At 51.8% G+C, this 21,526-nt stretch overlaps 1 protein-coding gene across 3 annotated transcripts in view; it reads right to left on the reverse strand.

Annotated features, from left to right (window-relative positions):
* ANKHD1 (ankyrin repeat and KH domain containing 1) overlaps nt 1-21,526 on the reverse strand; it is a 1,723,611-nt gene that overhangs the window by 666,754 nt on the left and 1,035,331 nt on the right. The gene's annotated exons all lie outside the window — the stretch shown is intronic.

Raw genomic sequence — 21,526 nt, forward strand, 5'->3', positions numbered from 1 at the left:
TCCAAGCCAAACGAGGGACTATTTTACCTAGGGACTATTTTTTTACTCGGTGGGGCTGGGGAGGAATACTTACCTGGGACTACTTTGGAGGCTTTTTAAACCACGCCCGAAGAGCAGCACATGCTTCGCGTTATTCTGCATCCAGCAGCGTAACGCTCACCGTGCCTGCAAGTCTGCATCCCGTCTTCTGCCACGCCCGCCTCGAGTTTGGAGCTCCTAGAAAAAGGGAGAAAAGGTTAGAACAAGAGCAATACCTTTGATCCTTACCTGAATTCCCGATCCATCGCGCCTTCGAGCTGGAAGAAAAGTTATTTTATGCGCGTCGCCTCGCCTGCTGCAGCGCTGCGCTGAACTCACCGGCCTTCGCAGCATCTTCACATTTCACCGCATCCTCCTGCATGTTCCCGCCGCACTCCAACACCTAAGGAGAAGACTAGAACAGCAAGGTGAGCCAAGAGAATACACAGAGGAATACCCCCCATAGACTTACCTGATTTTACCACCGGGGGTACTATTCTTCACCGGTCGGCGCAGCTTCCACTGCATCCTAGCCGAACCCAGGCCCCTAAGGGGAAACAAAAGGGCAGCAAGGTGAAACAAGGAACTAACAAGGGGAACCCTCCTCACCACAAAAGACTTACCTGATTTTACCGCCGGAGGCATTATTCCCCGAGAATTCATACTTTCTCTCAGCGCCTGAATAAGGGAGAAAGCAGCAGGTTACAAATGGACATTATTTTATCGAACTGTGTTGGATAATACAAATCGTTACCAGAACATTACTGGTTGCCACGAGGAACTCTTCATTAGGGTCAAGCTGCAACCTGCAAGGAATTGGACAAGAGTGAAAGTCAGGCATTTGAACTCTTACGAACTACATACTTACGGCGTCTTGCCGGGAATATCGGAGTCAATATTGTTCTGGAACTCACCAATTCCTTCGAGCCAGTGAAGCAACTGGTTATCTACGCGCCCCTGCGCTCAATGCAGGATGGAGAGCTCATCTTTTCAAATCCTCAGGTGAGACTATAAGAGGGGACATCCAAGGTGATCAGTGGGAAGAACAGCGGGGTGGGGAGATTTACGCTCAACTCCACGGGTGGTTAATTCCCTTTCTCCATTTGCAGAAGAATATTCCTACGGGCCAAGCAAACGAAGCTAGGTGGGCCAGTCCAGTCTGTCATCTCGGCCCTACGCGTCACATTGGTGGAGACCACAGCAGTCTAGTCCAGATCGACGCCTCTGTGGCAGCCAGGTGAGCGTAACAGATAGCCAGGCAGGATTCGTAATCCAAACTTTCTGCCCTATTCTCTGTCCATTCATAGCAGGTAGTGATTTTGCATTAATTCGCAGTCTACGACAGCCCCGGCTCTAATGTCACTTTGTGCTTCCAGGTACAACCTCTTTTCTCTTTTTTTTCTCCATCCCGTTAGGTCTTAAGCATTTTAGAACCATAGGATTATGGTCACTTTGGTCCGAGTGGAAGATGTTCAGAGTTAATACCTTTGGGAAAAAATTTAACAGAGACAAAGAAATAGTCTAATGTCACACTAGAATGAGCTGAGTGCCATGTTTTTGCACTCTCCATCTCCCCCTATATGGCCATTTAGCATGTGCATATCTCCAGCCTCCGATTCATCCAACCACAACCGTCCTCTTGACATTTTTGACTTTTGGGCCATCTTCTCTTCCGTCATATTTCTGTTCAATAGAGGGGAGAGGCAATCGATGTTTAAGTCCCCACATAATACTATCCAGGGATAAGTTAGTTGGGCTCTTTGATCATCAATCCATTTAACTATTGTTGAAACAAAGCAGTCTGAGACCTTGTTCTTCAGATTCCAGTAGACATTGAAGAGAACCATTATTCCTTCCTTCTGGGAGGATTTCTCTACCAGATTAATTAGGAGGATTTGGATTAAGGAGCCGGGATGGATTATCAGATTACTCTTCCACGGGAGTTACTTTTCAGCAGGGTGAACAACCCTGAGCTTGGTCTTCCTTTCAAGACCTTTGTTGCACTATTCAGGTAACCTGTGTAACCATCCAGTAAGGGTCTCATAGCCAAGATTCTTGGAAGCACAAAATGTCAGCCTTATTCACTCTCGAGTCTATAGCATGTGCCAGATGAGCGAACCCTCTGGTTTTCCAGGGTCCTATATCTGCATTCTTACTTGACTTGTCTCCTCATTCTAGCGACTTAATGGTTCCGCTAGAGTTCTTGCTAGCCAGTTCCAAGAGTCGCCCATCGGAATTCTTGTAATTCTGTCTTCTCCTTTAGTCGTTGAGTCTCGCAAACTCATTTTGGTTGGTCCTTTTATGGTGATCTTCAGTTTCTTCGGGCTTCGAGGAGCAAAAGGCACATCTCTGGAGGGTTTGAGTGATTTATTATTGTCCGTCAGGGCAAGGTCTTTTGAGGGTTTTTGAGGATTCATTCTTCACGTTCCGGATCTTCTCGTCTTGCTGGAGGCCATAATGGGCAGAGGACTCAAACTCTCCAACATCGAAGCCCAAGCCCTCAGGTCGTCATTTGCCTTAATCATGAGGGCTATCAATGGCACGGATTCCACGTGTAGGAGTACTCGATCGCCCTCTTTCTCAGACGGAAAAGCCACGATCTGAATATCTTCTATTGTTATCACCCTCAATTGTGGTATATTATGAAGGAGGCTCATTACGTTTTTTTCTATTTAGAATAAGACCGTCGGTGGCCTTCAGCACTGTCTCCAAATAGATCTTATGAGACCTGTTGGGTTGGGTGTTGATGGGAATCATCCAAATTTTTGGAGGTAGAAGGATGCCTCCGTCTTTCAGTAAGGAACAAGTTACTTACCTGTAACTGTTGTTCTCCAGCATGGGTCTGGCATGGATTCACATGCTCATGAATATTCCCCGTCGTCAGGCTGGGAATCCTCGGTAAAGAAAAAACCAGTATCAGTTTCGTTTCTGATCTGTCTTTCGTAGTAATAACCAATCACTGGTCTCTGCGTCATACTGACCACAGCCAATGACTGCCCTCTACCTAAGCACCGCCTCTGGCAGCCATCTTCAGATTTGGAAGCACGTGAAGTGGCAGTATGACCAAGTGAAGAGCCGCAGAGGGGTAGGCGGGAGGGTTCGCATGTGAATCCATGCCAGACCCATGCTGGAGAACAACAGTTACAGGTAAGTAACTTGTTCCTTCTCCAGCATGGGGTCTGGCATGGATTCACATGCTCATGAATAAAGAATACATAGCAGTACACACATGCACAACCACGGGAGGTGGCAAAGGCTCAACATTAAGCATCACATCAACTCAACATGAAGCATCTTACCTCCTCACCAGGCTCACCTCAGGCGAACAGGTTGCGCAGCACTGCTTGGCCGACCCTGGACTCCTCCCTGGAATCCCGGTCGACGCAGTAGAATTTCGTGAAGGTGTGCGTCGACCTCCACGTAGCAGCCCTGCATATGTCCAGCAGGGGCACACCAGATAGGAACGCCGTGGTAGCTGCGATCGCTCTGGTGGAATGGGCTCTCGGACGGCCAGGCAGCGGTCGGTTTGCCAACCGGTGACAGCACATGATACAGCCGGAGAGCCATCTGGAGATGGAAGCCTTCGAGAGAGCCTTCCCCTGATTGACAGGTCCAAAGTTCACAAAGAGTTGTGACGTCTTCCGAAAACCCTTCGTGCGTTCCACGTAGAACTTCAGCGCTCTAGCTACATCCAGCGAGTGCAAAGTCCTCTCAGCCGGCGACGAAGGCGACGGGAAGAACACAGGTAACACCAAGGGTTCGTTGAGATGGAAGTCCGACGGTACCTTGGGCATGAAGGAGGGGTGCGTCCTGAGCACTACCCTCGCGTCGTGGAAAGTCAAGTACGGGGCCTTGCAGGAAAGGGCCTGGATCTCTCCCACTCGTCGTGCGGAGGTGATGGCCACAAGAAAAGCTGTTTTCCACGATAGAAACTTCAACGGGGCCGAGTGCAGAGGCTCGAACGGAGGTCCCATGAGCTTGGTCAGCACCACGTTGAGCTCCCACGCCGGGGCCAGAGCCTTCACCGGCGGGAACGATCTGAACAGTCCCTTCATGAACTCTTTCACCAGACGATGAGACCACAAGGACGTCCGCCCCGTGGTTCTGGTGTATCGGGAGATCGCAGCAAGATGAATCTTGATGGACGCGTGTGCCAGACCAGCTTTGGCCAGCGTCAGCAGGTACGGCAGTACTTGGGGAGCCGTAATCCGTAGAGGGTTAATCTTCTGTGCGTGGCACCAGACAGAGAACCTCTTCCATTTGTGTCCGTAGCATTTAAGAGTCGAGGACGCCCTGGCCTTTGCAAGAACCTCTCTGCAATCGGCCGGTATGTCGTATCCTCCAAACTCTAGCGCTGCAGGAGCCAGGCCTGCAAGTTCAGCGACTTCGGGTCGTGGTGGAGGATGGCGCCTCCTTCCCTGGAGAGTAGATCCGCGTCCGCCGGCAGCTTGATCGGCTGGGACGCTGACAAGTCCAGAAGGTCCGGGAACCATATCTGCCTCGGCCACGCAGGTGCGACGAGGATCATCCTGCACCGTGACCTCTTGAGCTGGTTGACGAGCCGGATTAGCAGAGGCAAGGGAGGGAACGCGTAGAGGAACAGGCCCTCCCAGGGGAACGAGAAGGCATCGCCCATGCTCCTCGTCTGGGGAAACCTGCTGGCGAACCTCCGGCACTTGGTGTTCGTCGCCGTCGCGAACAGGTCGATCTGGGGTGTGCCCCACCGTCGGAAGAGGCGATCCACCAGATCCTGCCGTAGTTCCCACTCGTGGCACGAGCGCAGCTCCCTGCGAGTGAGTCGGCGATGGTGTTTTTTATCCCTGCCAGATGAAACGGCACCAGAAAGATCCCTTGGGCGACGGCCCAATGCCACAGGTCCTGTGCCTCCTTGGACAGCGCTGGGGACCTGGTTCCGCCCTGTTTCCTGATGTAGAACATGGTGGTGGTGTTGTCGGTGAAGATCCTCACCACCTTGCCCTTGAGGGACGGAAGGAAGGACCTGAGGGCCCAAAACACTGCACGGAGCTCCAGGACGTTGATATGCAGGGACTTCTCCGTCGGGAGCCAGAGTCCCCTTGCGTGCAGATTTTCGGTGTGCGCTCCCCACCCTTCCAGGGAGGCATCCGTGGTCACAGTCTCCTGGTGGGCTGGGGTCTGGAAGTCCATGCCCGCCGTCAGATGCGCGCGGGTGCCCCACCACCGTATCGCTCGTCGGAAACTCTCGTCGAGCTTGATCCTTTCCTCGAAGCTGCCCGTCGTCTGGATCCAGCGCGCATCCAGGAATTCTTGCAACGGGCGCATCCGGAGCCTGCACATGGGGATGAGGTAGATGCAGGAAGACATCATCCCGAGGAGGGACTTGATGGACCTCACTTTGGCCGCGTCGGCCACGAACATCCGTTGCACCTTGCCCAAGATGGTCCTGGTCCTCTCCTCCGACGGGGAGGCCAGAAGGGACACTGTGTCGAGCCTCGCTCCCAGAAACAGTGTGACTTGCGCGGGCACCAGGTGGGATTTGGCGTAGTTCACGGAGAATCCCAGGTCCGTGAGGAGTTGGACGGTCCTTGCCGTGTGGACCACGGCGAGCTCCCCCGTCTTGGCGCGGATGAGCCAGTCGTCCAGGTAGGGGTAGACGTGAATCCCCTCGCGGCGCAGCTGCGCCGCCACCGGTGCGAGGCACTTGGTGAATACCCTGGGTGCCGACCGTAGTCCGAAGGGAAGGGCTTTGAACTGGTAATGACGCCCTTGGACCACGAACCTGAGGAATTTTCGGTGCCCCTTTAGGATGGGAATGTGGAAGTAGGCATCCTCCAAATCCAACGACGATAGGAAGTCTCCTTCCTCCAGTTGACCCAGGACGTGCTGGAGGGTGACCATCCGGAACTTCTGCGCCTTGATGAACTTGTTCAGCCGTCGCAGGTCGAGGATGGGGCGCCATCCTCCCGTCTTCTTCTTCACGAGGAAGTATCGCGAGTAGACTCCGGAGCCCCGAAGCCTCTTTGGGACGAGTTCGATGGCGCCCTTTCTGAGCATCGCCTTTACCTCCAGGAGAAGCTGAGGGACGTGAAGTTCTTTCCTGGCCACGGGGGGGACGCGCGGGCACCTTGTTTGAAACTCGAGCGCGTGGCCCCGGGCCAGGGCGTCCAGCACCCAACGGTCGGTGGAGATGGACTCCCACACGCTGACGAAGCCCGCCAGCCGGCCTCCCACCGGGGTGCTTCGGTGGGGGCCCGACCCCACGGCCGGTTCAATCCTGCTTGGACGCGGCCTTGCCGCCTTGACCTCCTTGGCGACGACGGCGGGGTCCGCTAGACTTGCCTCGTCCTCTGTAGGCCTCTTGCGACGACGAGCGGGCCGCTCGACGGTAGGAAGCGAAACCGCCGCCGGAACCTTTGGAGGCGCCCTTGCCTCCGCCGCTCCGAAAGGGCGTCCGTCGTTGCTGCAGGACTCCAAGGGCCCGGGCCGTCTCAGTATCCGCCTTGATGGCCTGAAGGGAATCGTCCACTGTCTTCCCAAACAGGTTGTTCCCGTCGAAGGGCATGTCCAGGACTCTGGTCTGGACGTCCTGCCGAAAGTCCATAGCTTTGAGCCATCCACGACGTCGAAGGCAAACGCCGTTGCCCAGCTGGCGGAACCCAGTGTCGGCGATGTCCGTCGCCACGGTGATGGCGTGGTCCGAAGCCACCTCACCTTCCTGCAGGATCTCAAGGGCCTCCGCCCTCTTGTCGTCCGGCAGAAAATCCAGCAGGGGAGCTATCTTGTACCAGAGCTCCCTGTCGTAGCGGGCCACGATAGCCAAGGCGTTGGCCGCTTTAATCGTCGTCGCTGCCGACGAGATGACTCTACGTCCCATAGCATCCAATTTCTTTCCCTCGCCGTCCGGCGGGGAAGTCGATGTGGAGGCCGCACCCCCCCCCCGCTTTCTTCCTGGCTGCCGCGGAGACGACGGAGTCCGGGGTAGGCTGCGCCCGGAGGCATAGGGGGGCCGTATCCGGGACCCGGTACTTCTTCTCGTACCGGTCTCTTCTAGCTGGCGTCGTGGAAGGGTTCTTGAGGAGGGAAAGGCCCTCATCCCAAATGTCGTCCAACAGAGGCACTGCGAGGACCGTCTTCCTCTTGGCCTCGCGCCGCTGGTAAAGGAAGCCTTCCTTTTTCTTCTCCTCAGGGCAGAGTTGGAAAAGCTCGGAAGCCCTGGAGATCATTGAGTGGAAAGATCCGATCTCGTCGGGCGGAGAAGCCCTGGTGGGAGGCGACGACGGAAAATCCTCGTCGTATGCCTCGTCGTCCGTACCCGTCGCTGCCGTGTCAGTCCCCGTATCATCCCCTTGGGTGGACGGGGAGGAGGGCTGGACGGGGCGCGACGGTTGAAAAGGAGGTGGTGGATGGATCCTTCTTTTCTTGGTAGGGGGAACACCAGAAGGTCCCGGTTCTGGATCCCCCGACGGGAGAGGTTCCTCCGTCGGTAACGGTAGCCTCGTCCTTATCTCGGAGCATAAGGACTGTATGGCCAACAAAATGGCCGCCGAGTTGTCTTGCGGCGCTGGCAGAGGGGAATCCGACGGGCGAGCAGGGGCCCCGTCGGTATCCTCGACGATGTCGTCGTCGTCACCTGCGTCGGGGTCCATTCCGACGGGCTGGCCTTCTTCCACGCCTAGGCCGTGGCTTAAGACCTCGATCAGCTCCTCTTCTGAGGTTGAGGCCGAATCTACGACGACGCCCTGCCCCCCCTTCTTCTTCCCCACGGAGGGTTTCACGGGGGTCCTATCGATGGGCACAAAGGAAGACTCCCTCCGAGGAGGCAGGGAGATTCTGGGCCCTGAGGTCGCCACCACTGGTGTAGCCACCACAGGCTGAGCCAGGGCCGCCGCGACCGTTTCGATAGAGGGCTTGGTCGGATGGATCAAGGCCTTCACCACCTTAGGTGCGCTCACCGCCTTATCCTTGAGGGAGGGGGCACTGCCAAGCTCCTCCTCTGCCTTAGAGCTCGACCGGGGCCTCTCCAGGAGCTTCGCCGGGTGCTCGGCCTTCCTCTTACCCGACCCAGAGCGTTGGCTCGTGGTTGATGGTGCCGGGGAGGGTGCGCCCTGCCTGGCGCCCGTAGAGCCCGACCGTTCGGCGCTCCCGGTGCCAGCGGACTCGCGGTGCTTGGCCTTATGTTGGGCCCCCGTCGCCGGGGCGCCCTCAAAGGTCTTAGAAGACCGCTCGGATTTCTTCTTCTTCTCGCCAGGCGGGCTCTTACCCTCCAGCCAGTTGGCGAGACGTTGATGGCAGTCCTTCATGGTCCGTTCCGACATGTTGCCGCAAAACGCACAGTCCTTCTCCACGTGCGTCTTGTCCTCATGAAGGCAGTAAAGGCAGAAAGAGTGTTCGTCCTCCTTGAAGACGTTCTGCAGCTGGCATCCAGGGCAGACCCTGAACAGCTTTCCGGGCGTCGAGCTTCCCTTCTCCTGGGCCATCTCCGAGACCGGGCCTGAGAAGCTTCTGGAGTCCTCCGAAGTGTAGCTCGACGAAATCTTCACCCTTGAGGGGGCACAGATGAATCCGACACGGGTCCCCGTTGATCGGATGTAGGATCGGTGGAGCTTGAGGCTCTTTTGACCGAATAATCGAAGTTTTTGTGAAAAAAGCGCGAAAAATAGCACTAACGCTCGAGAGCAATAGCACGAGGATCCCAACACATGAACGTGCGGTAAAAATCTGAAGATGGCTGCCAGAGGCGGTGCTTAGGTAGAGGGCAGTCATTGGCTGTGGTCAGTATGACGCAGAGACCAGTGATTGGTTATTACTACGAAAGACAGATCAGAAACGAAACTGATACTGGTTTTTTCTTTACCGAGGATTCCCAGCCTGACGACGGGGAATATTCATGAGCATGTGAATCCATGCCAGACCCCATGCTGGAGAAATGAATTTACCTCCCTGAAGACAATTGAGTCTTCCTTCCTAGAATGTGCTATCATTTTCTTCAGAACCTGTGAGAAAGTCTCAGTGGGTCCCTCTTCTGATTTGACTTCTCCTCTAAGGTTTCAAAAGGTCCAACATCTTTTTATCAACCATTTTGCTTTTGTCAAAACATACGGTTCATCTTGGTGCCTCACCATGAGGTTGTTAGCACTCCTATCTTCCTGGCCCTTCATCAGGTTGATTGTATCTCTGAAGCAGGCAGGGAAAGATCTTTCATCTTCTCAGGGCTTCCTCCATAAGGTCTATGAGGGTTTTAAAAATAGCACCCTCCGACTCCCTTTCTCTGGATCTCCTGTCCCTTGATGCTTCTATGTATAACTCGATAAACACCAATATCGAGGGCATTACAAGCCATAAAATAAGCGGTATCACATCGCAGTTTGCGATACAATACTCGCGATTTGCTTTTCATTTCAATAATCATGTTGCACAAATTGCAACATGATTTCTAGAATGAGGGTTCATGTTTACTTATCCTGGCTTGTGCTGTGCTTGTGGTGCAGAGCGCACAGGCGAGGCAGAGGGAGAAAGGCTCCAGGGCTGCAAGACATGCACAGAGGAGCCCATGTGCAGAGACCAGAGAACGGAAGGGGCAGCTAGAGTCGTAGCTCGGCTGCCCAGCCATCGTGGATGCTGGGGCACTTGTTAATGAAGATTCCGAGGCTGCGTGATCAGTGTAGGGGGCTGTCTTCTTAATGTTCTTTGAAGCATGGCCTGCAGTGATTTGCTGCCGTCCCGTCCTTTAAAGAACATTTTAGATCATCTTATCAGGCTGTTTTAGCAGTCCGGGGCTCACACAGACCCAACACTGATAAAACAGCCTGCAGGCATATTGCATTCTCAATGTTCTTTGAAGCATGGTACTACAGTCATTTGCTGCCGTCCTGTGTTTCAAAAAACATTTAGAAAGCCTTGGGCTGTGTTATTAGTGCGGGGCTCACACTGCCACAGCACTGATAACACTGCCTGTAGGAAGGGCAATATCCAGCATTGCAAGAGTGGATGGGTGCGGAGGGGTGGGGGGCAAGCAATGAAAAAAGTCCTGCTACTTTCCCTGCAAATGCAGTGCACGCAATTCCATAGGGTCTCATTCGGACCCGCAACCGGCTGCTAGTGGTAGATGGAATTTTAACATACAAAAATAAATAAAACTGCTGAATCATTACAGATGCAGGAAATGCATCTATTAGATCTCGGTTCAGGCGCTCTCGTGCAAAATACATGCAAACCTCCGAATTTGCATGGGGATTGTGTAAAGGACCGGAGGGGGGTGTCTGTACTCCTGCCCTCTATACGCCAGCCAAGATTCTCTATTAAGGTAGCAATGGACGAGCAATCAAGGTCTAGATTCTCAGGATGTGATGCGGGCTGGTTCTTAAGTACAGTGTAGTCCCCACGCACCCACAAAGGAATGTCCAAACAGTCTTTATATAAATAAGGGTCAAGGTTATATACACTATCACGATAACACACTTTGTGCTCCAGCAAGTCTAAAATGGTAAATACATACAGTTCTAGGTGGTACCACAATTACTCTGATGCCATTAAAATGCATCAAGTTTAGTTTGTTTAGTTTGTATATTTATAGAGCGGGTCCGAACCCTCAGGTAGCTGGGCGCATAATCATGTGCGCAGCAAAGTTACATATCGTTACACGAGCACAGGAATAAAAACAGGGTACATAAATTAAATACAAAATCTCAACAGTTACAAAATACAAAAATACAAAATTACAGTGGCGAGTGAGGACCGAGTTACAGGTGGTCCGGTTTAGGATTTAAATAGGACATACATTTCTAGATGGTGGAGAGATGAGGCTAGGGCGTATTTGTAGGTGGATGACCAGGTGTTTAGGCTGAGAGTCATGATTTCACCATGGCTCTGAATGGCCAGAGAATCTTCCGATCTGATTGCAAGAGGGAGATAATTCCAGCATTGTGCTGCGAGTACTGGGAAGCTGGATCCTCCTGCTGTTTTTAGTTTGTAGTTGGGAACCTTTAGTTGGTGCAGGTAGGGAGTTCTGGTGGGTCTATTGGAGCAGTGTCCAAGGAATTTGCCCGAGAGGTAGCGTGGGGCAGTGAGTGACAGGCACATGTGTGATGACAAGGGTTCTTAGCTTGATTCTGTCTCGGATAGGGAGCCAATGGGCTTCTTTGCTAGCCGTAGATATGTGAGCCTTGCGCGGGAAGTTAAGGGCACATCTTAATGCATTATTTTGAAGAATCTGGAGTCTGTTCAGATTTTTTACGGTGGTGCCAAGGTAGAGTGTTACAGTAGTCTAATTTAGACAATATCAGCGCTCTAGATAGGGTGAGGCAACTGGAGGGGGAAAAGAAAAGGCCTACAGGCATTGATCAGTTTATTGGTGTAGGTGGTGGTTGAAATGGTGGTGTTTATTTGGTTTTTTAGCGACAGGGTGGAGTCGAGGTACACACCTACTGTTGTGACTTCTTTCGAGACTTATGACGTTACCATCAATGGTAAAAGATTGGTACCTGGGGTCCAATTTATTGAGGCGGGCCTGGGAGCCTACGATAAGCAGTTCTGTCTTATCGTCATTGAGGCAAAGACTATGTGTGGCCATCCAGGCTTGAATTTCTGGATAGATTTCATTAAGCTTTGCAACAACATCTTCATAGCAGCCAGTGAGAGTGATGAGGACCCGAGTGTCATCCGCGTAATTAGTGTAGCTGACACACCAGATCGTCGCGACGGTCAAAGAGGAGCTTAGTGAAGATGTTGTAAAGTGTGGGAGGAATGCAAGAGAATTGAGGAACTCCACATTGGATTGGGATGGGGTCAGCAGCCGCAGAAGGGGGAGAAGACCCTAGTCGACCTGTCAGACAGAAATGACTGAATCTAATTGGTGTCATTCTGTGAGAATGCGGCAGCCGAGGAGAGGTTTTGTGTGCGGATCTGGTGGTCAACCAGATCGAAGGCAGCAGAGAGGTCCAACAGGAGTAAAATGGCCAGTTTGCCCTGGTCTTTGGCATCGTCCATTTGGATTTTTAGATCCAAGAGGGCAGTTTCGGTCCCATGCCTTGGTCTAAAGCTGGATTGTCGCAAGCCTAGGAGGTTGTTGTCTTCCGCTACTTTGTCCAAAATTTTGAGGAGAATGGGACTGAGGTGATGGGTCTGTAATTTGTGGGGATGTTGGGGTCTAGGTTAGGTTTTTGGAGCAGGGGGAGGACCCACGCTTCTTTGAGGTTGTTGGGGACCACCAAGCTTTTGAGAGAAGAGTTGATCAATGAGGTGATGAAGGGCTAGCTCATTAGCTCCATCTTTGATGACGGCAGCAGGACATAAGTCGTCTCTGCAATTGGATGGTTTGAGGCTGGCGATTATCTTGACTACTTCCTCCTCTGTAACTGGTGAGAAGTGGAGGGGGGAGCAGTTGGGGATAGTATGGTCTTTATTACTGTTGGGGTTATCTTTGGCAGCAAGGTTAGCTTTTTTGGCTTCTATCTTTGCTTGTAGGAGGGCAATTTTGTTGGCGAGGGCAAGCTGGATATTATTGCACCAGGCCTTGTCCTTGGTGCAGTCCTCTGTGGGTGGCAGTGGTGATTCGAGTTGCCTTAATATAGAGAATAATGCTTAGTTAAAATAGCATACGAATCAACACAGCAAAACAATATCAACCATAGACTTAGGAGGTGGGTTAGACAATTGGCAGAATACTGAGTCCCTACCAACCATACAGTTCTGTTAGAGGATTCTGCTCACCTAGGCAACCTGTAAATGAAGACTTACTACAAGCCCAGTCCATATATTGTCTATGAAAATCTTATCCTCTTCTATAGTTCTGCAACTTCTTTGTCGGGGAATCAACGGGCCCTTCTTGAGTGCCTTTCAAGCAGGAGCCACAGGTCGTCAAACTTCCGAGAAAGGTGAACGTTGTCGTTGAGGCAGCAGCTTCGGTCCTTGCGGTGCACGTTGACGAGTGATCGAAAACGTCCTGCGGCAGGGGAGGCATGTGGTGCACCTAGACGTAGATGGTTCGTAGCAGCAAAGAGTTATTAGTGAAGAACTTCGGCCCAGCAAGGGTGTTGAGTCGTCGGCATACGGGACGTGACCACGTCTGGTTTCAGTAGCTTCATCAGCGTCTGAGGTTTACGGGTGGCGGGAAACCCATTGGCGGATTCTCCTCGTCGTCAGTGGCATTGACTTTCTCAGGCAGGACGAAAGCGGTCGACGATGAACAAGGGAGTCCTTGGATCAAATATTCAAAGGCAAAGGGAGCACTGCGGCTCCAGTCGGTGACAGCAGCCGTCGACGGTGGACGGCTGTCCGGTGCTTCATTACATTCTCCTCGGCAGTCCTCTTCTCCTGTCTGCAGCCTTTCATAGCTCTGTCTACCAGGGAGCTTTGGCAAAGATCGGTTGGTGCACAATGGTCCCTCGTAGCTCGGGGAGAGGTCTCCCAGCCAGGTCCTCTCTTGGATCAATTCTGGAAGACACAGCAGCTTTCAGTTTGCATCGAAGGGAACAGCGGTTCTCCCTCTTCTTCCGACTCAGCTTCAAGAGTAAGCATCAAGTATCAACTCAGCTTCTGAACGATTTCTAGCAGTGAGAGGCCCCCAGATATACTGTTGATCTCTCATTCACTCTGCTGGGTCACACTCAGGCAACCAATAACTCAGAAAGGCATTCAGGCAGCCAATCAAGCGCATGGTGCATTCAGGTCATTCTTCTCCATCCAGACACAACACAGAATATTGATTCGGACAAGCACTCTGCCATTCAGCACTACAGATTGCATTCATACCATTTTCGGGCAGGGCAGGCTCAGTCATTGTGTCAACCACGAGATACTAGACACCAATAACACAGAATGCGTATTAGTGTCACACGGCATTCATCCGGTCCCACCCAACGGGCGTACCCACAGCATAAAGTCATTGGGAAGGCTCCAGCCAGTCTGGCCTGGACGTCCCCAAACCTTCTACCCAACAGGCAGTCAGGGGGAAGGGACAAAGTCAGGGCTTCCCGGGACTTCGGGAAAAACAAGGTAACAGGCAATGGAAGGCAAGAGGCCATGGGTGCCATCTTGTCCCCATCAGGAATCTACTGATCCCAATGACAGCGCCTGGGCATCCCAAAATGGAGAACACTCAGGGCTCCTGTCAATTCAGCATGGAACTGCCACCAGCCTTTACCCTGCTCTGTGGGCCACACACAGGTGTCCAAAAATATACCCTTTGAGTACAGGGTTGTACTCCTACCCATGGGTGCCATAAGGGTATCCCAAGGGTCTGTTCACCAAACCAAATACAGTAAGAGCCGCACCGCCAGGAGTCCCACATGAACTCCTGCACAGAAAACAACACATGATAAAAAGCAGTAAAGGACAAGGATTCGGAGGCCCTGTCCCTCCGATGCATTTCCAGCATCACAGATTGCACCATCAGAAATGACTTCACAGAAAAGGACATTGCAAAGAACATCAGTCTTTGGTACTTGGAGGCACAAAGGAAGCGATTTTAGAATAAGTTGCCATAAGTAAGCCAGGTGGAAAATAACTGAGGTGCAAAATACCTAAATTGCATTATTGTTATTTATGGAGCAACTCCATATTAGGCTTTCATTTTTTTTTTTAAACAGCATGTCATTTTAACGTACGCTCTGAAGTGAATCACAGAGCTGCAGATAAGAACCAGTAAATGATCTGCCCAGGATCACACACTTTGGTTAAATGGTGAAACCGGGATGTGGACAATTTAAGCAACTGAGCACATCTTCACAGGTTTAGTGGATAGTTATTTATTAAGGTTTCCCTTTGCATTTCATGTGCTTAAATAATACTTTATTTAAAGCAACAAATTGGAAGCAAAGCACATTTCATAATTAACTTTAGACTATATACATCATTATAGAAATATATTGAGCAATAGAGGATGGTGTTGGTTGTATTCTCCCCATCCTTCATGCAAAGTCACAATTGCATCATGCAGATGTTAGCCAAACAAATCCCCCCCCCCCCCCGGGTAAAGCCATAGTCATTATTTCATAAATCCTGCAGTATTATGTACTCTTCTCAATGCTGATCACTCTCTCCCATGCACATTTCTAAGGGACAAAGGTCCCTGCTGCTAACACAGCCCCCCTTCCCATCAGTGCCTAATGGCTCACATTAGCTCATGGACCTTGGGACATTGGCCGGCTGGCAGTGGGACGCCTCTCCCGTTCGGAAAGGGTCAGGTGTCCTGCTGCCAGGACAATGACAATGCCGAGCAGGAATTGCTCAGCACACATTGCCCTCCCAGCGGGATACCTTTCCTGTTGGGCACCTTCATTGAGGTGCGGTGCTGAATGGGAGAGGTGTCCCAGTCAGTGACAAAAATCCCGGTCAGGCTCTCAAAAGAGCCTGTGGGGCGGCTTGCCCCCCCTGCCCTCTGCACGGTGTGCCACTGCCTGTAGGTATGGGTGCCAAGTTTTGATTTTCTTTACGGGGCAGAACCAAATTTTGAGATGGTGGGCAGAAAAATTCCCATACTGTGAAGTGAGGGGGCTGGATCAATCCACCTTTTTAAAACCATTTACCAGCAGGAATTGGGAAAAAGCCACAGCATTTAGAGGCAGGTCTAAACCTATAACAGTCGCCTAAACTGCTGGGCTGTCTTTGCAGTATTCTGCTTTTTTAATTCCTACTTCTCCAGCATGGGGTCTGGCATGGATTTACATGCTAATGAATATTTCCCGTCATCAGGCTGGGAATCCTTGGTAAAGGAAAAATAATAATTAAAAAAAATGGTTTAAGTTTCGTTTCTGAACTGTCTTACTACTAGTAACCAATCACTGGTCTGTGGGTCATACTGACCCCAGCCAATGACTGCCCTCTACCTAAGTCGCTCCTCTGGTTGCAACAGATGCCTATTGTTGGGGAGAATTCTCATTTTATGGCTAATTTCCCTCACCTAGTGAGCCCCACAGCAGCTTTGCTGGATTTCTGGAGTTTATTTTTTTCACCGGGTAAGAGTGTCAGCTTTCCCACCACTCTTACCCATGGTTTGCCATGTGTCTTACCTGTTTTTGTGATTATGGACTCTGGAGTACACCACTTCAGTAGTCCCCCTCTTTAGTGTGTTACACAGCACCTTCAGTGCAGTGACGCAGGGTTATCTTTTAGACTTCCCACTGACTCCATTTTTGGGGCTGACTACAGTCCCCCAGAAAAGGGTAAAGTTGCCATTAACTTTAGTCATTTAACCACAGATCCAGTGCATCCCCCATCTTACATGGAGTACTGGAAAGGGTTACTCTGTATCCCTTTTTATCTGTACCTCCTAGAGCATTGTTTCGCTCTTTTAACATTTAGACTTGGCTGGTGGCAGTGGTATCTACCCTAACCTTTCTACCGCAATTATATTATATAAATGTGGCATTATATTAGCCTCAAACTTAAACCTGCTTGACCAAATACTTTTTTTTTGGCTCCGGTCGGGTTTATTCGACATTTCTTTTTGTTAAAGCCCTTCTTGTGTTTTACTTTGCGCGGCAAACCAGGTTTGCCTCCTTTGTCCACTGTCTTTTGGCGGGCTTCTGCCAAGAAGCCCTCCTCCAGGCGCCTGGGTGTCTATGTGGGCTGAATGTGAGGGAGGGGTGTAGTCATCCCCTGGCACAGGGTATCCTAGGAAACCCAAGTCGCACTTTGCCATGATTGGCTGAGGTGGTTGTCCAGGCTGGACAACCCCCCTGCTGCGTGATTGACAGCCAGGCTGTGTGAATGGGGGATTTTCGGATAGTCAGAGTCTCGCCACTGGAACTACAAGGAACTGAAGAGAAGCGGAGAAGACGACCGCTGCTGCAACTACCCCGTCCCGGTGAAGCCCTGCTGCAGTCCCGAGCTATCTACCCTTGGACGACCAGAAAAGATCCCGTCCGCAGTCTTCTTCCCTTGAGCCTGGTGTGGATAACCAGCTCATCTACCACAGCCAGAGGATCCTCTTCTTGGTCGAAATCTCTGCACACTGCTGTAGTGGTCCGGATAGCCATCTGAGGAGCCTCTCCTGTTTTTAAGGAGCGCATCTTTTATTCACCGTCGCTGCCGCCGGCTTCATCCCTGTGTGGTGCAGACCCCTCCAGACGTCCTTCAAACCGAAGCTCCAGGAAGCTTGGGTCTGCAGGAAACCGACAGGAACAACTGGCGTGGCACCAGCTTCTTCATTGAATAAGGTACTGAATAAGGTACTGTGTTCTGCTTGAGGAATTAGGGTAAATCCCTTTTCTTCAGCTACAAGGCTTGCCCTCGTTTTCCCTTTTGCTTCCTCTGTTGACAATATCCAAGTACTCCTGACAACGTTGAATCTTGAACTGTCCGACTGTGTGATCCTCGACAACAGGAACCTGGTTCCACTTGACACTGGACTCGGCCTATTGACTCTTGAATTCCGTCAAATAGTGTTCTCTGATTCTGTCTGCCTTGACAAAAGTATTGCCTATGATTTTTGCCCCAAACTCACTCTGGTTAACTTGGGTGCTAAGTGTGTTTTTGCCCCGGTAACATTTCTTGCCGCGGATACGCGTTTCTTTAGTAAGACCGAACTGTCATTACTGTCAAAAAGTGAGCTAAAGTGAATTCCCGGTAACATCTTTTGTTTCACAACACTGGTCCGTTAAAACATAGGGTACTTAACTTGAGTTAGAGTGTACCTAAGTGAATTGGTTGGTTGTAGTCTATTTTACGTGTGGTTTTGAATTAATAGAAGTGTTGTGTTTATAACAGATGGTTTAAAAATAAATGTACTTATATTTTTTTACCTGAAACCTTGAGTCAGTGTTTGCTTGAATCACAGTAATTGTGGTCCCCCTTTGTGTAATCTCTGCTACTGCTCATATACTCCTGAGATAAGCCTGGCTGCTCCGCTACTGCTACCACTTTAACATAGTAGAACAGGCATGTACCAAAGGTAAAACTTGGATTGCCACCTGTAGTCTTAATTGTGTGTAGTAGTCCCTAAGGGTACTGCACAGGATTCTGCCTAACACATATGCCACAAGACAACTCGGGGGCGATCTTGATGGCCATCCAGACGCTGTGTACGGAGATAAGGACGAGGTGACCCTTACCCCAGCGGACGATCCAGCGGCGCCTGGACCGTCGGGGAGCCCACCAAACAAAGGCAAATCCACTGCCCTATCGCCTTTCCAGCCTTCACCTCCTTCCCCTCCTCCGAGGGATGAGACAGGACGGCGGGGACGGACGACGACAACGACAGGACAGATTTCCCATCACCCCCTGCCCGGGCCTCTCCTCACGATGGACCATGAGCATGTGAATCCATGCCAGACCCCATGCTGGAGAACAACAGTTACAGGTAAGTAACTTTTTCCTGCTCCAGCATGGTGTCTGGCATGGATTCACATACTCGTGAATAAAGAATACATAGCAGTACACACATGCACAACCCTGGGAGGTGGCAAGGCTAAACATAAGCATCTCCTACATCCTCACCAGGCTAACCTTGATGCAAACCGGTTGCAAAGCACTGCTTGGCCTGCTCTGGACTCCTCCCTGGAATCCCTGTTGATGCAGTAGAATTTCGTGAAGGTGTGAGAGTGGACCTCCACGTCGCAGCCCTGCAGATGTCCAGCAGGGGCAACCAGACAGGAATGCCATTGTAGTAGCCATCGCTCTGGTAGAGAGGGCTCTTGGATGGCCAGGCAGCAGTCAGTTTGCCAACCGGTGACAGTGGGTGATACAGCCGGAGAGCCACCTGGACATGGAAGCCTTGGATGGGGCCTTCCCATGGTTCACAGGACTAAAGTTCACAAAGAGCCGAGAGGTCTCCCGGAAACACTTTGTGCGGGCCACGCAAAATTTCAGGGCTCTTGCCACATCCAGCGAGTGCAAAGTCCTTTCAACCGGCGACGAATGAATCAGAAAAAACACAGGTAACACCAAGGGCTCGTTCAGATGAAAGGCCGCACTTTGGACATGAAGGAGGGGTGCGTCCGCAGCATCACCTTTGTCTTGTGGAAAGTCAAGTGGATCTCCCCCACTCGTACAGAGGTGATGGCCACGAGAAAAGCTGTTTACCACGACAAAAACTTGAGTGGTGCAGAATGCATAGGCTCGAACGGAGGTCCCATGAGCCTATTAAGTACCACATTGAGCTCCCAGGCCGGGGCCGGAGCCTTCACCGGCGGGAACAAGCGTAATAGTCCTTTGACGAATTCCTTGACCAACCAGTCCGACCACAAGGATGGTCATCCTGGAGAACTGGTGTAGCGGGAGATAGCCGCCATATGAACCTTGATGGAGGTGTGGGCCAGCCCCGACTTGGCCAACAACAGCAAATATGGAAGTACTTGAGGAGCCTTGACCCTCAGTGGGTCTATCTTCTGGGAACTAGACCAAATAGCAAATCTCTTCCACTTGAGTCCGTAGCATTTCAAAGTAGATGATGCGCTAGCCTATGTGTGATCTTCCTTGCAGTCCGCCGGGAGATCATAGCAACTGAATTCTAGTGCTGCAGGAGTCAGGCCTTCAGGTTCAGAGATCCTGGATTGTGGTGAAGAATGGCGCCTCCTTCCCTGGCGAGAAGATCTGCAACCACTGGCAGCTTGACCCGTCGAGACACTGACATGCTGAGAAGTTCCAGGTACCAGATCTGCCTCGGCCATGCCGGTGCAACGAGGATCATTCAGCACCAGTACTGTTTGAGTTGACCGACGACTCGAAGTAACAACAGCAACAGAGGGAAAGCATACAGAAATAGGCCTTCCCAAGGTAATGAGAATGCATCCCCCATGCTCCCTGGCTGGGGAAACCTGCTGGCAAACACTTGGTGTTTGTCGCCGTTATAAACAAGTTTGATCCGGGTATTGCCCCATTTGAGGAACAGTTCTCCACTAGAACCAGCAAAAGTTTCACTCCTGGCAAGAGCGAAGGAGTCGGCCGCGACCGTGTTCTTTACTCCTGCCAGAAGAAAAGGGATAAGGAACATCCCCTGGGTGACGGCCCAATGCCATAAGTCGAGTGCCTCTTTGGAGCACGTTGGGACCTGGTGACCCAGTTTCCCGATGTAAAACGTTGAGGTGGTATTGTCTGAAGACCTGCACCACCTTACCCTTGAGAGATGGCAGGAACGATTTGAGGGCCAAAAACACCGCCCGTAGCTCTAGAACGTTGATGTTCAACGTCTTTTCCTCCGGCAGCCACAGGCCTCTGGCGGGAAGACTTCCGGTGAGGGCTCCCCTTCCCTCCAGGGAGGCGTCCGTCGTTACAGTCTTCAGAAGTGGTGGGGCCTGGAAATCCACGCCTCCGGTCAGATAAGAGCGCCCACCATCTTATCGAACGACAGAACCCCTCGTCAAGAGCGATCTTGTCCTGGAAGCTTCCGGACACTTGAATCAAATGGGTGTCGAGGAACTCCTGCTGCGGCTGCATCCGTAGCCCGCAGAGTAGTATGAGATAAATGCATGACGACATCATGCCAAGCTGAGACTTGATGGGCCTCACTGTGGCGATCTTCAGAGCGAGCAGCCGTTGCACCTTGCCTCGGATGGCCACCACGCTCTCCTCCAACGGTGACGCCAGGCATGACAGTGTTGAGCTGGGATCCCAGGAACAGCGCAACCTGCGATGGAGTCAAGCAGGACTTTGCTTAATTCACTGAGAACCCCAGATCCTTTAGTAGGCGGATGGTCCTCGTTGTGTGGTCGACGGCGATGCTCCTTGAGCTGGCCCGGATGAGCCAGTTTTCCAAATAAGGGTAGACTTGGATCCCTTGCAGTTGCAGATGTGCCGCCACCAGCGCCAGACACTTGGTGAAGACACTTGGCACAGACTTCAATCCAAAGGGAAGGGCCTTGAATTGGTTATGCTTCCCTTGAACGACAAAGCGTAGAAATTTGCAGTGTCCCTTGTGAATTGGATGTGGAAGTATCCATCCTCCAGGTCCGACGACGACAAAGTCTCCCTCTTCTAGCTGTCCGAGCAAGTGTTGAAGAGTGACCATTAAGAACCTCTGGGACTTAATGTATTTGTTTAGTCGTCGGAGATCGAAAATGGGCCTCCGGTCTTCTTTCTTACGAATTACCTTCAGTAAACTGCGGAGCCTCGTAGTCGCTTTGGGACAAGCTCCATCGACTTTCTTTAGCATGGCCCAAAACTCCAGCAGTAGCTTAGGGACGTGATTTTCCTGACGGGACACCGGTGGTATCTGGGGACACTTCAGTTGAAACTCCAGGGTGTGTCCCTGGCCGAGAGCGTCCAGCACCCAACAGTCGGTGGAGATGGTCTTCCACACGCTGATGAAGTTCACCAGCCGGCCTCCCACTGGGGTGCACGGGTGGGGGCCCGACGTCACGGACGGTTCATTCATGCTTGGATGTCAATGGCTGCCTTGGGGTCCCTGGCAACGACGTCCTCCTTCGAAAGCCTTGGAACGGCCCCTGTTGGTCTCTTGGGCCGAGGAGCGGAAGGGCTGGCGGTACGAAGAGGAACTCCCGCCGTAACCCTTGGAAGAACGGGGAGACTTGCCTCCTGAGGATCGAAAAGGACAGCCGTCGCTGCTGTAGCGTGCCCAGGGGACGTGCCGTGT

The sequence above is a fragment of the Ambystoma mexicanum genome, chromosome 3p (assembly GCF_040938575.1).
Source record: "Ambystoma mexicanum isolate Mex_15411 chromosome 3p, UKY_AmexF1_1, whole genome shotgun sequence".
NCBI classification, from domain to species: Eukaryota; Metazoa; Chordata; class Amphibia; order Caudata; family Ambystomatidae; genus Ambystoma; species Ambystoma mexicanum.